Here is a 12,135-nt window from a genome sequence, read left to right as displayed (position 1 = left end):
TTTACCTCCGCACCCCCAGGTGCCTTTTCAACATTTCCAACCATTTCCTCTGCTGAACCTGGGTCCTGGTCTCCTGTCTGGGTCCTGCCTGGTACCCCAGCTGGAAGGAGACAGTCATGGTCCTCATCTCCTACTGCAGCTGTGGATCAAGGTGGTCTCACTGGGCAGAGTGGCAGGAAGCACCTGGGCTTGAGAGTAGGCAGAAGCCCAGTCCTGCGGCCAGGCCACCAGGGTGCCTTTTTGGTGACCATGAGCAGAACTCAGCAGCCTCCCAGCAGAGCCTCACTGGATCCCAGACCGGGAGCCCTGGCAATTGGTGCAACTGAGTCTGTAGAATGTCTTCATTCTGTCACTCATGTTCTCCCAGCCTCGAAAGATTCCCAGCTGGGCCACTCCCTACCTGTGTGACCCCAGCAAGTCACTTAACCTCACTGTACTTCAGTGTCCTTACCTGGATTACACGAAACTAATAGTACCTCCTCTATTGCCGTGATGATGAAAGAAGAGAAAACTTGGCGCAATGCCTGGCACAGAGTCAGTGGTCAATAAATGGAAGCAGTGGTCATCGTTATTGCTGACAATAGTAATAGCCTGGGCAGTCCCAGAGAACCTTTGGAGAGCATGGACACCCAAGAAGGGGAGGGAGGTTTTACGTCTCTCCCGCCACTTCGGAGTGAAGACTGAATCCTGAGCCAGGGTTGGGTAGGAGAAGTCACTGGAGCTACACAAGCACCAGGTGCTGCTCTTGAGTGTTTGTTCTATGCCTGACTGTGTGCAAAACGTGGAATCATGTCCTGCATACTATTGCATTGAATCCTCCAACCACTGGTATGTGTCTGTTATCATCAATGACGACACCCCCATTTTTTTTTTTTTTTTTTTTTTGAAATGGAGTCTCGCTCTGTCACCAGGCTGGAGTACAGTGGCACGATATCGGCTCACTGCAACCTCTGCCCCCCAGGTTCAAGCAATTCTCCTGCCTCAGCCTCCCGAGTAGCTGGGATTATAGATGCCCACCACTACACCCAGGTAATTTTTGTATTTTTAGTAGAAACAGGGTTTCGCCATGTTGGCTAGGCTGGTCTCAAACTCCTGACCTCAGATGATCCACCCTCCTTGGCCTCTCAGAGCACTAGGATTACAGGCATGAGCCACTGCGCCTGGCCGACATCCCCATTTTATAAACCTATTGAGCCTCAGAGAGGTTCAGGAATCTGCCTAAGGTCACATAGTCAGAATGGAACAGAGTCAGAATTCCAGCCAACCCTATCTTATAAGAAACTCCAGCCTCCCCAGGAGGGGTTCATGGGTCTTTCTCTGCCCATGCCTCTGGCACTGGTCCTGGCATTTGAGTTGAGAAGGTGGGGGGGCCCATAGATAAATAGACCACTCTCAGAACCAGTATGTGGCCCAGTCCAGGCCTCCAGGCCTGTTCCTCCTTTGAGATGTCTGCCAGGTGTTGGAAGCGAGGGGCAGTCTTGGAAAGGGGTGCACCTACCAGGAGGTTGCCCCCTGCCAAGGGAAGCACACACATGTGTGTGTGTATGTGTGAGTGCACACAGGCACGTGTGGACCTGCCCCCCAACCTCTGCCTTGGCCTAGGAGAGGACAGCGCAGGGCTGTGCATTTGGCAGGTCAGGTCCAAAGGGATGGGTGGTGGCGACTCTCATGCCCCTCTCAGCTCCCAGGAGATGCTTGGCAATTTTCCTGGAGAGCTGGCTATGGGCCTGAGACCCTTGCTGCCCACAAAGGCAAGAAGAGAGGACACCAGAGAACTCTTCCAAAATCAGTTCAGACTTTACCAGCCTCTCTGAGCCTCCTTGCCAGAAGGTGATTGACAGCCTTGTGACTCATGCCCAGTGAAGATGGGCTGCCTCACAACATGTTGTCCCCAGATCCCATCACCTGCTGGAAATCAATCTCCAAATGATCCAGGCCTTGCTGTAGGCTCTGAGCAATGCAGAATGGCCCCCTCATCACAGCCCCATGGGACACAGCCTGGTGTGGCGTGAGGAGCATGAGGCATGCAGTCAGCATGAATTTCAACCTGGACCCACAGGAGCTGTGAGGCCTCAGGCAAGTGACGTCAATAGGCCTTTGAGTCTTGGTTTCCTCATCTGTGAAATGGCCATAATACCTTCCCATCAGTAGGTGCCTCGTAAATGTGAGCGTTCCCGCCTCTTCCCTTTCTTCCTTCTTTTTTCTGGATCCCCAGAACCTCCACTGACCACTTTACCACCTAGCTGCAAGGGCCTCCACTTCTCAGAATCCTCGCAGGCTGTGGCCTGGCCTCTGAGCCTTGCAGGAGACAGCAGTTTCACCGTCCTTTGCTTGTGGCCTGCTGTGGGCCAGCACTCCCCCTGGAGAGCAGAGGCCGCAGAGCTGGGAGGCTCAGGTCCCACCCTCTTCGTAAACACTAGTTGGGCACCAACTGACCTCAGGAGGGAAGTGCTCCACGGAGACCCTCCCCTTCCAGCCCTGCCTGCCACTGTGTGTTCCAGGGGAAGTGCTAGACAAATCTGGCATCCTTGCACCCAGGCCACCCCCATCCTGGAAATAGTCACCTAGAGCCAAACCTCTGGCTGAAGGTGAAAGGGAATTAAAAATCCCTGAGCAGGTCTCCCCTACCCTCACAAAATATCACCCTGGGCCATCCTAGACAGGGCAAGGTCTAATTTAATGTAATTTTTAAAGTATTATTTGTAGAGACACAGTCTCACTACGTTGCCCAGGCTGGTCTCAAATTCCTGGGCTCAAGCAATCCTCCTGCTTCAGCCTCCCAAAGTGCTGGGATTACAGGCATGAGCCACTGTGCCCAGCCTAATTTAAAAATTTTTAATGATCATGATGACATACATAAATGGGACTTTACTGTTACTGTTTATTTCTTTAAAATAAAGACAGGAATTATATATAACAAAATTAATAGTTTTAATTTTGAGCAGTGGGGATGTGTGTATTTTATTATTTCTTTTTTTTTTTTTTTTTTTTTTGACGGAAGTCTGGCTCTGTGCCCAGGCTGGAGTGCAGTGGCCGGTCCTCGCTCCATGCAGCTCCGCCTCCGGCGGTTACGCCATTCTCCTGGCTCAGCCTTCCCCAAAAGTAGCTGGGACTAAAAGCGCCCGCCCCTCGCCCGGCTAGTTTTTGGTTTTTTTTTTAGTGAGACCGAGGGTTTCACCATGTTGCGGAGGTCTCAATCTCCTGACTCGGTGCTCGCCCGGTCTCGGCCTCCCAAGGCTGGGTTCAGGCTTTGGCCCACCGCGCCCGGGCTTTTTATTATTCTTTGGTAAATGGTAACATGCTTTTCTGTATTGTTAAAATTTCTCTAAATAGAAACATTTTGAAATAAATAAGATTAGCACAGGCTTATTAGAGAAAAATTTAGAAAATACCAAAAGTATAAAGGGGAAAATAAGAATCACTAAAATCTCTCGTCTGAAACCAGACCACCAATATATCAGCTTATTTCCTTCTAGTTGTTTTCTAGCACATATTTATGTTGTTTAATTCTTTTATCAAAACAATGGCATCATATTGTTCAATAACCTTTTTTCCCTTTAACAGTATATTTTGAACAATTTCTCATGCCCTTATTTACTTTAGAACACTTCTTTTCAGTCTTTTTTCCCATGGAATCATGAATAAGGTATTTGTTTTCTATTTCCTTTTTAAAATTGTTTGTTTGTTTGTTTCTTATTTCAGACCTTCATTCTGAGAATAAGGTTTTTTGTTTTTTTTGTTTTTTTTGTTTTTGAGACAGTCTCGTTCTGTTGCCCAGGCTGGAGTGCAGTGGTGGATTCTTGGCTCACTGTAACCTCCACCTCCTGGTTTTAAGCGATTCTCCTGCCCCAGCCTCCCAAGTATCTGGGATCACAGGCACACACCACCACTCCTGGCTAATTTTTGTATTTTTAGTAGAAACGAGGTTTCACTATGTTGTCCAGGCTGGTCTCAAACTCCTGACATCAAATGATCCACCCACCTTGGCCTCAGGATATTTTTTATTACTGCAATAAATATGGATCTCATTAAGTCATATACTTTATACCTTTCATTATTTTTTCTTATTTAAAAAGTAATACACTTTTGTTGAAGAAAAATTAGAGGCCGGGCATGGTGGTTCATGCCTGTAATCCTAGCACTTTGGCTGAGGCGGTGGATCACTTGAGCGCAGGAGTTCTAGATCAGCCTGGACAACATGATGATCCCTGTATCTACAAGAAATACAAAAATTATCCAGGTGTGGTGGCAGGTGCCAAGTCCTAGCTACTCAGGAGGCTGAGGTGGGAGGCTCACCTGAGCCCAGGAGGTCAAGGCTGTGGTGAGCCACGATTGTGCCACTGTACTCCCCAGCCTGGGTGACAGAGTGAGATCCTGTCTCAAAAAATAAAAATAAAAATAATAGAAAAATTAGCAAATACAGATAAACAAACAAAAGGTAAATAAATAAGCACATAAAATCCTTACAACCTACCATCCTGAAATAATCTCTACTAACATTTTAGCTTTTAACATTCCTTTCTTTTTTCTATGTACATATGGATGAATATAAACACACATTTTAAAATAAAATCCGGGTTAAGAGTTAAACACTTAAATCAAATGAAAGAAGATAAAATAAAATTGGAATCATACAATTCATACTCTTCAATTTGCATTTTTGTTTACTTAATATATCTCATATTGATTAGGATTATTTCAGCTACAAATGACAGAAAACCCAAAGTAACAGTAGCTGAAGCATGTTAATTTCTCTCTCTAGTAAGTGACGTCCAGCAGTAAGCAGCTCAGGCTGGTTCTGCAGCTCTGGGACCATCAGGGACTAGACTCCTTCTAACCAATGCCCTCCATCTTCCACACATGGCTTCCACCTCAGGACCCAAGATGGCTGTTCATATCCACACTCCAGAAACTGAAGAAGGAAGAAACAAAGAAGAGACCAGCTTTTCTCTCCAAGGACACTGCTATCATCTGAACACGTTCCCCTGAAACTCATACGTTGAAACTTAATCACCAATGCGACAGTATTAGTAGGTGGTGCTTTTAGGAGGTGATTAAGTCATGAGGGCGGAGCCTTCATGAATGAGATTAGTACCCTTACCAAAAAGGCGCAAGGGAGCTGTTTTCCCTTTCACCACGTGAGGACGCAGCAAGAAGGCGCCATCTTGGAAGCAGAAAGCAGCCCCTCACGAGATGCTGAATCTGCTGGTACCTTCATTTTGGACTTCCCAGTCTCCAGAACTGTGAGCAATAAATTTCCGTTTTTTGTAAATTACTCAGTCTAAGGTAATTTTGTTATAGCAGCAGGAACAGTCTAAGAGAGACACTTCTGGAATTCACACGCATCTCTTCTGCTTATATCCTGCTAGCCAGAATGTCGTCCCATGACCACTGGGAAATAGGTTATTTATCTAAGTAGCGGTTCTGTTACTATGGCAAAAGGGGAGAACAAATATTGGGGAGCAACTGGTATCTCTACCACATCACAAACATATTTCCAGTGTGTATCGTTTTGTATCCTGGTTTCTTATTATTTTGTTGAACATTTCCCCATATCATTAAATATTCTTTGAAATTCTTTTTTTTTTTTTCTTTTGTTTTTTCCTTTTGTTTTTAATGAGACAGGGTCTCACTCTGTCACCCAGGCTGGAGTACAGTGGCATGATCATGGCTCACTGCAGCTTTGACCTCCCAGGCCCAAGCCATTCTCCCTCCTCAGCCTCCAGGGTACTTGGGACTACTGGCACGCACCACCATGCCCCATTAATTTTTGTATTTTTTGTAGAGACAGGGTTTTGCCATGTTGCCCAGGCTGGTCTGAAACTCCTGGGCTCAAGAGATCCACCCACCTCAGCCTCCCAAAAAGCAAGGCTTACAGGCATGAGCCACTGCACCCAGCCGAATATTTCAATTCTTAATTTTTCTCAGTTAAGAATTATACTTATTAAGAATATATATTAATTTATATATTAATTTTTAACGGCTGCTTAATCTGTTATATATACATAGCATCACTTATGGATCTTATTACTTGATATCTGGGTATTAAGAGATACTCAGACTATTCTTATTCTTATTATTATTATTATTATTGCTGCTAAATAAGCCTTTTTTATGTTTAAAACTTGTCAGAGAAAGAGATGCCAAGCTTTCCTCTCCACTCTGTGGGTGCCCACCTCAGATATTTTGCTGGGGAGTCAGGGTGGTGTCTGCCTGGAAAGCTGGCTGAACGGGCTGACTTTGTTCCTGGTAACAAATGAAGATTTTTAGTAACTGGTATACGCTGCTACTCCTGTCGCAGGGGAAGTCACAGGAGTGGGCAGGGCCTGGTGGGCAGTTCCAACATAGGTTGAGGAGTGGAGGGACCTCAGGGAGTAGTGAGGAGTTGGGGAATGAGTAAGAGGAAACTACAAACTCTCAGGACCAAGGGAGGCCCTGGCCCTGGAAAGGCTCAGGGGACTCAGCGGAGCCCGTTTATTCTTTATTCGGGTTCAACAAATGCTTTTGAGCCCCTCACAGGGCTGTGGCCTGTGTGCCTGTGGCCTATGTGCCTGGCCCTGGGGAAGTCTCAGAGAAGACGTGGTCCCTGCTCTTCAGGAGGGCAGCTAACTCTAAATTCTCAAACATTAGAGTTCAAGCTGGTGACTTACCTAAAATACAGAATCCTGGGGCCCACATTCAAAAATCTTGTACAATAGGTGTTGGTGGGCCTAGACTTTCAACTCTCCCCAGGTGACCCTGATGAGGGTGATCAGGGACAGACCATTCTAGGGGAGAAATATCACTCAAAGCCCTTGGAAGAAACCTCCTAAGCCAGGCAAACCTGGAGTCTCCATTTGCTCAGTAGATAGCTTGAACCTCATTTAAGCCTTAGGCTATTACAGAATAATGGAGACACCTGTCAGGCAGACCTAAACCAAAATCTCAGCTTCATCCTTCGGTAACTGAATGACCTCAGGCACATTAGTTCTCCTCTGTAAACCTCAGTCTCCTCATCTGTAAAAGAAGATAATCATAGTGCTTCACATGTGAAATTAAATGTTAAAGAGCATAGCAGAGTGTCTGGCACTCAATAAATGCCAGATAGTGTTATTAAATTAATTGAAATTGATTTGTTAATTAAAATTGCCTCTAGGTGAGTAATTACAGCAGAGGACTGGAAACAAGGTATGTAACACATCTTGTACACTTCCTGACTCATGGTGGTGGGTATTTGATAAATGCTTCTTCTTATTATGAACACTCTCACATTTTAAATCTAGGCCTTATTATCTCTGCATCTGTATCTAACACACAATTTTATCCTCCCCATAGAAATCATGGCCAGACACTGTGGCTCATGCTTGTAATCCCAGCACTTTCGAAGGCAGCGGCTGGCGAATCGCTTGAGGTCAGGAGTTCGAGACCAGCCTGGCCAAATGGAAAAACCTCGTCTCTATTAAAAATACAAAAATGAGTCAGGCACAGTGGCTCACACCTGTAGTTCCAGCTACTCGGGAGGCTGGGCAGGAGAATGGCTTGAATCCGGGTGGCAAAGGTTGCAGTGAGCTGTGATGGGGCCATTGCACTCCAGCCTGAGCAACAGTGCTAGACTGTCTCAAAAAAAAAAAAAAGAAAAGAAAAAAGAAACAGGAAAGAAATTATGGCCGGGTGCGGTGTATTACGCCTGAAATCCCACCACTTCGGGAGGCTGAAGTGGGAGGATCACTTGAGCCCAGGGGTTCGTGACCAGCCTAGGCAACATGGTGAAATCCGGTCTCTACAAAAAAATAATTTAAAAATTAGCTGAGGGTGGTAGCATGCATCCGCAGTCCCAGCTACTCAGGAGGCTGAGGTAGGAGGATGGCTTGAGCCCAGGAGGTCGAAGCTGCAGTGAGTTGTAATCGTGCCACTGCACTCAAGCCTTGGCAACAGACCAAGACCCTGTCGATAGATAGATAGATAGATAGATAGATAGATAGATAGATAGATAGATAGATAATTGTTAATTTTGGGGCCCTGCCAGGCACGGTGGCTCACATGTGTGAATCCCAGCACTTTTGGAGGTCAAGGCAGGCAGATCACTTGAGGTCAGGAGTTTGAGACCAGCCTGGGCAACAGGGTGAGCCCCCCCCCCATCTCTACTAAAAATGCAAAAATTAGCCGGGTGTGGTGATGCATGCCTGTACTCCCAGCTACTCGGGAGACTGAAGCAGGAGAATCACTTGAACCAGGAGGCAGAGGTTGCAGTGAACCGAGATCACGCCGCTGCACTCCAGCCTGGGAAATAGAGTGAGATCCAGCTCAGAAAAAAATGAGGCCTCCAAAATGTCAGCTTAATGTCTATTCCTAGTGCCTGCCCCAAAATGAAAGGGATTTTCTCAGCTCCTTTCAGAAGGATGTGCAGGTGGCAGGCGGGTAAGATGAAAATGAGTGGGAACCTCAGGTTTATACTTCCAACTTCCTGCTTTTGGGAGAGCCTATACCTGGGCCAAACTACAAGGGCCAGGGAGCTATGGAGGCCTGAGGCTGCTGTGAGGCAAGAGGGAGGATGCAGGGTCACTGTTGATAATGATATTTTCAAGTGCTCATAGATGGCGCAGTTGCCATGGTAATGCTGATGGCTCCAAACAAGCTGCGGCCTCTCTTGAGTTGTGAATCAGGTTCAGCTTTATTTATTAAAAAAGAAAACCAATGCCCCGACCTGTGGAGGGCAAAGTGAAGCTGCAGGTGGAGGCCACAGCATGAATCAGCAGGTGCGTCGGCAGCGAGGCACACAGCCGCTGAGCCTCCTGACGTCAGCTGGCCCAACCCACTCCAGAGCCTGGAAAAACCCACAGGGGCAGGTGGGGAGGCCAGCATCACAAACCGTGGCCCAGAAGGGAAAACACAAACAGAATCCACACTGCTGGGTGGAAACCACTTAATAGGAAGCAGATTCCATTTTCTCAGCTTTGACTCAAAGGCCAGACTCAGAGGACTCTGCCTCTCTGACAGTCCTCAGGGCCCAAGGAAACGGGGCACCCCCAGCCCAACCTCAGCAAGTGAAGGTCAAGGCCTGGCCCTGAGATGGCCCATGCAGAGCTGACCTCCCAGCAGCGTGACACAATAGGAGTGCCCTTCCCAATGTCCTGGGGGAAACCAGTCAGCCCTTTGAGAGCAAGAGGGTCCTGGAAAGACAACAGAGGCCACAAAAATGCTCTCACATGGCCTAGACTTATGGGTGGTGCCCCTTTTTCCATATCTCCTGCTGGGGAGTGGGTAGAGACTTCTGATCGACCCTGGCCTGTGTCATCCCCCCATGGGGAGGCCCACAGTAACAGTGACAATGACACACTGGAATCCTCTTCTGTGGCTTGCACACTGTCCCTGAATCCTAGACTTATAGGTATAGGTAAAACCTACTGGTTTGTCTGGGTTCACTGTTGATCCCACTGACTGAGCAGAAGCCTCTGATTTCTTCCCCTCCCTCATGCCAATATCCTGGTGGACCCAATTATTAACCAGCACTGGACTCCAAGCACTTGTCTCCACCCACTGCCTTCATTATTTGGCAGAATATTATAAGGGATAGGCCAGTGGGTGCTGAAGTCAGGGTGGATGGATTTAAGTCCTCCTTCTGCCACTTACCTGCTATGTGGCTGAGCCTCCATTCCCCTGTCTGTAATACAGGCGTGATAATAATGACAGCACCACTCACAGGGTAGCACTGAGGATGAAATGTGACAATATCTTCATGTGCTTAGTGCAAAGCCTGGCTGGCACATAGTTGGTGCCAAGTAACTGTTTACCATTGTTAACTTTAGTTCAGGCCTCATCATATCCCGCCTGGAGAATAGCAACAGCCTCATAACTCCACAGGCTGGTCTTGCTCACCTCCATTCTGCTGTCCACACCACAGCAGAGTGGTTGATCTAAAATGCATCTGATCGGCCAGGCGCAGTGGCTCAAGCCTGTAATCCCAGCACTTTGGGAGGCCGAGACGGGTGGATCATGAGGTCAGGAGATCAAGACCATCCTGGCTAACATGGTGAAACCCCGTCTCTACTAAAAAAATACAAAATAACTAGCCGGGCAATGTGGCGGGCGCCTGTAGTCCCAGTTACTCAGGAGGCTGAGGCAGGAGAATGGCGTAAACCCGGGAGGTGGAGCTTGCAGTGAGCTGAGATCTGGCCACTGCACTCCAGCCTGGGTGACAGAGCGAGACTCCATCAAAATAAAATAAAAAATAAAAAAATAAAAATAAATAAAATGCATCTGATCATGTCATTAGCCTCCTTAAAAATTGAACAGTGGGGTCAGGCACAGTGGCTCACACCTGTAATCCCAGCACTTTGGGAGGCCAAGGCAGGTGAATCACTTGAGGCCAGGAGTTCAAGACCAGCCTGGTCAACATAATGAAACCCCGTCTCTACTAAAAATACAAAAATTAGCCAGTCATGGTGGTGCGCACCTGTAAGCCCAGATACTCGGGAGGCTGAAGCAGGAAAATGGATTGAACCTGGGAGGCGTAGTTTGCAGTGAGCTGAGATCACGCCACTGCAGTCCAGCCTGGGCAACAGAGTGAGACTCTGTCTCAAAAAGAAAAAAAATTCAACGGTGGCCCCCATTTGCCTTCGGGATAACTCATAGAATTTCTTAAATTGCCTAAAGGCCCTGACCGTCTAGCCCTTGGCTACCCTCTCCAGCCCTGTATCTTCCTACACCCTTCCATCCTTGATAAGTTTCAACCACACCCAACCGTTAGCAGCATCTCCAAGGTGCCAAGCTCTGCCGTACCTCCAGAATTTTTGCCATGTTCTTCCCTTTACCCAGGATGCCCTTTCTCTTTTTGTCCAGCTAGAAAACACCTGTTCATCCTTCAAGATCACATCAAGATCCCTCTATGCTGTGAAACTTTCCTGTCCTCCCCTCAAAAGCAGAGTAGATCATTTTCCCCTCTGAGTCACTTGGTACTTTCTATAAAGATGTTTATGGCCGGGTGCAGTAGCTCACACCTGTAATCTCAACAGTTTGGGAGACTGGAGAATTGCCTGAGGCCAGGAGTTCAAGATAAGCCTGGACTACATAGCAATACCCTGTTTCTGTTAATACAAAAAAATTTTAAAAATTAGCCAGGCATGGTAGTATATGCCTGTAGTCCCAGCTGCTCAGGAGGCTGAGATGGGCAGATCACCTGAGGCCAGGAGTTCAAGTGACCCAAGATTGCACCACTGCACTCTGGCCTGGGTGACAGAGTAAGACCCTGTCTCTAAAAAAAAAATTCCTGTCCATGCCTGTGACCCTTTCAGCTTCTTGAGGGTGGCATTGATTCAAATTTCTGTACCCCTGGAACATACCATGGTACCATCATATTCACAAGAGATGACTGTGACTCAGTGAATGAATGAATGAAAACAAAAACCCCATTTATAACCATTTATAGAAGAGAAAACTGAGGTCCAGATAGGAGCAATGAGTTGGCTAAAATAGAGTCCAGAAGCCCTGTAACTCCAGCCACTCTGGCTGCAGGCACTATGGACAATTCATTCATCCATCAATCACTTACATCATTACTAAGCACCATTCATACACCAGACACTTTTTGTGCCCTGGGGTAGAAAGAACCAGGAGAAGCCCTGGCTTTCAGGCTCCCAGCAGCTGGTATAGAATGACAGGTATGTAGACAATCCCCACACCTTTCACTATGAGATGGAACAGAGGGGTGCTATGGAAATTTCGGGGACCTCTAATTTGGTTTGTTTCTGTTTTTTGTTGGTGATTTTTGTTTGTTTTGTTTGTTTTTGAGACGGAGTCTAGCTCTGTTGCCCAGGCTGGAGTGCAGTGACATGATCTCGGCTCACTGAACCTAGGATTCACTGTTGGGCATGTAGCTTCTGCCAGGCTTTCTGCTAGGCGAGGGGATACTGAAGCAAATGGAACACAGTCCCTGCCCCTCAAGGTGGCCAACTGCATAATGGCAAAAGCACAGTTTCTCAAGTCAGACAACCTCCACCTCCCAGGTTTAAGCAATTCTCCTGCCTCAGCCTCCCAAGTAGCTGGGATTACAGGTGTCTGCCACCACACCTGGCTAATTTTTTTTTTTTTTTTTTTTTTTTTTTTTTTTAGTAGAGATAGGGTTTCACCATGTTGGCCAGGCTGGTTTCAAACTCATGA

This window comes from Rhinopithecus bieti, unplaced genomic scaffold, assembly GCF_001698545.2.
Source record: "Rhinopithecus bieti isolate Rb0 unplaced genomic scaffold, ASM169854v2 scaffold_46101, whole genome shotgun sequence".
NCBI classification, from domain to species: Eukaryota; Metazoa; Chordata; class Mammalia; order Primates; family Cercopithecidae; genus Rhinopithecus; species Rhinopithecus bieti.
This window is presented reverse-complemented; position numbering follows the sequence as displayed.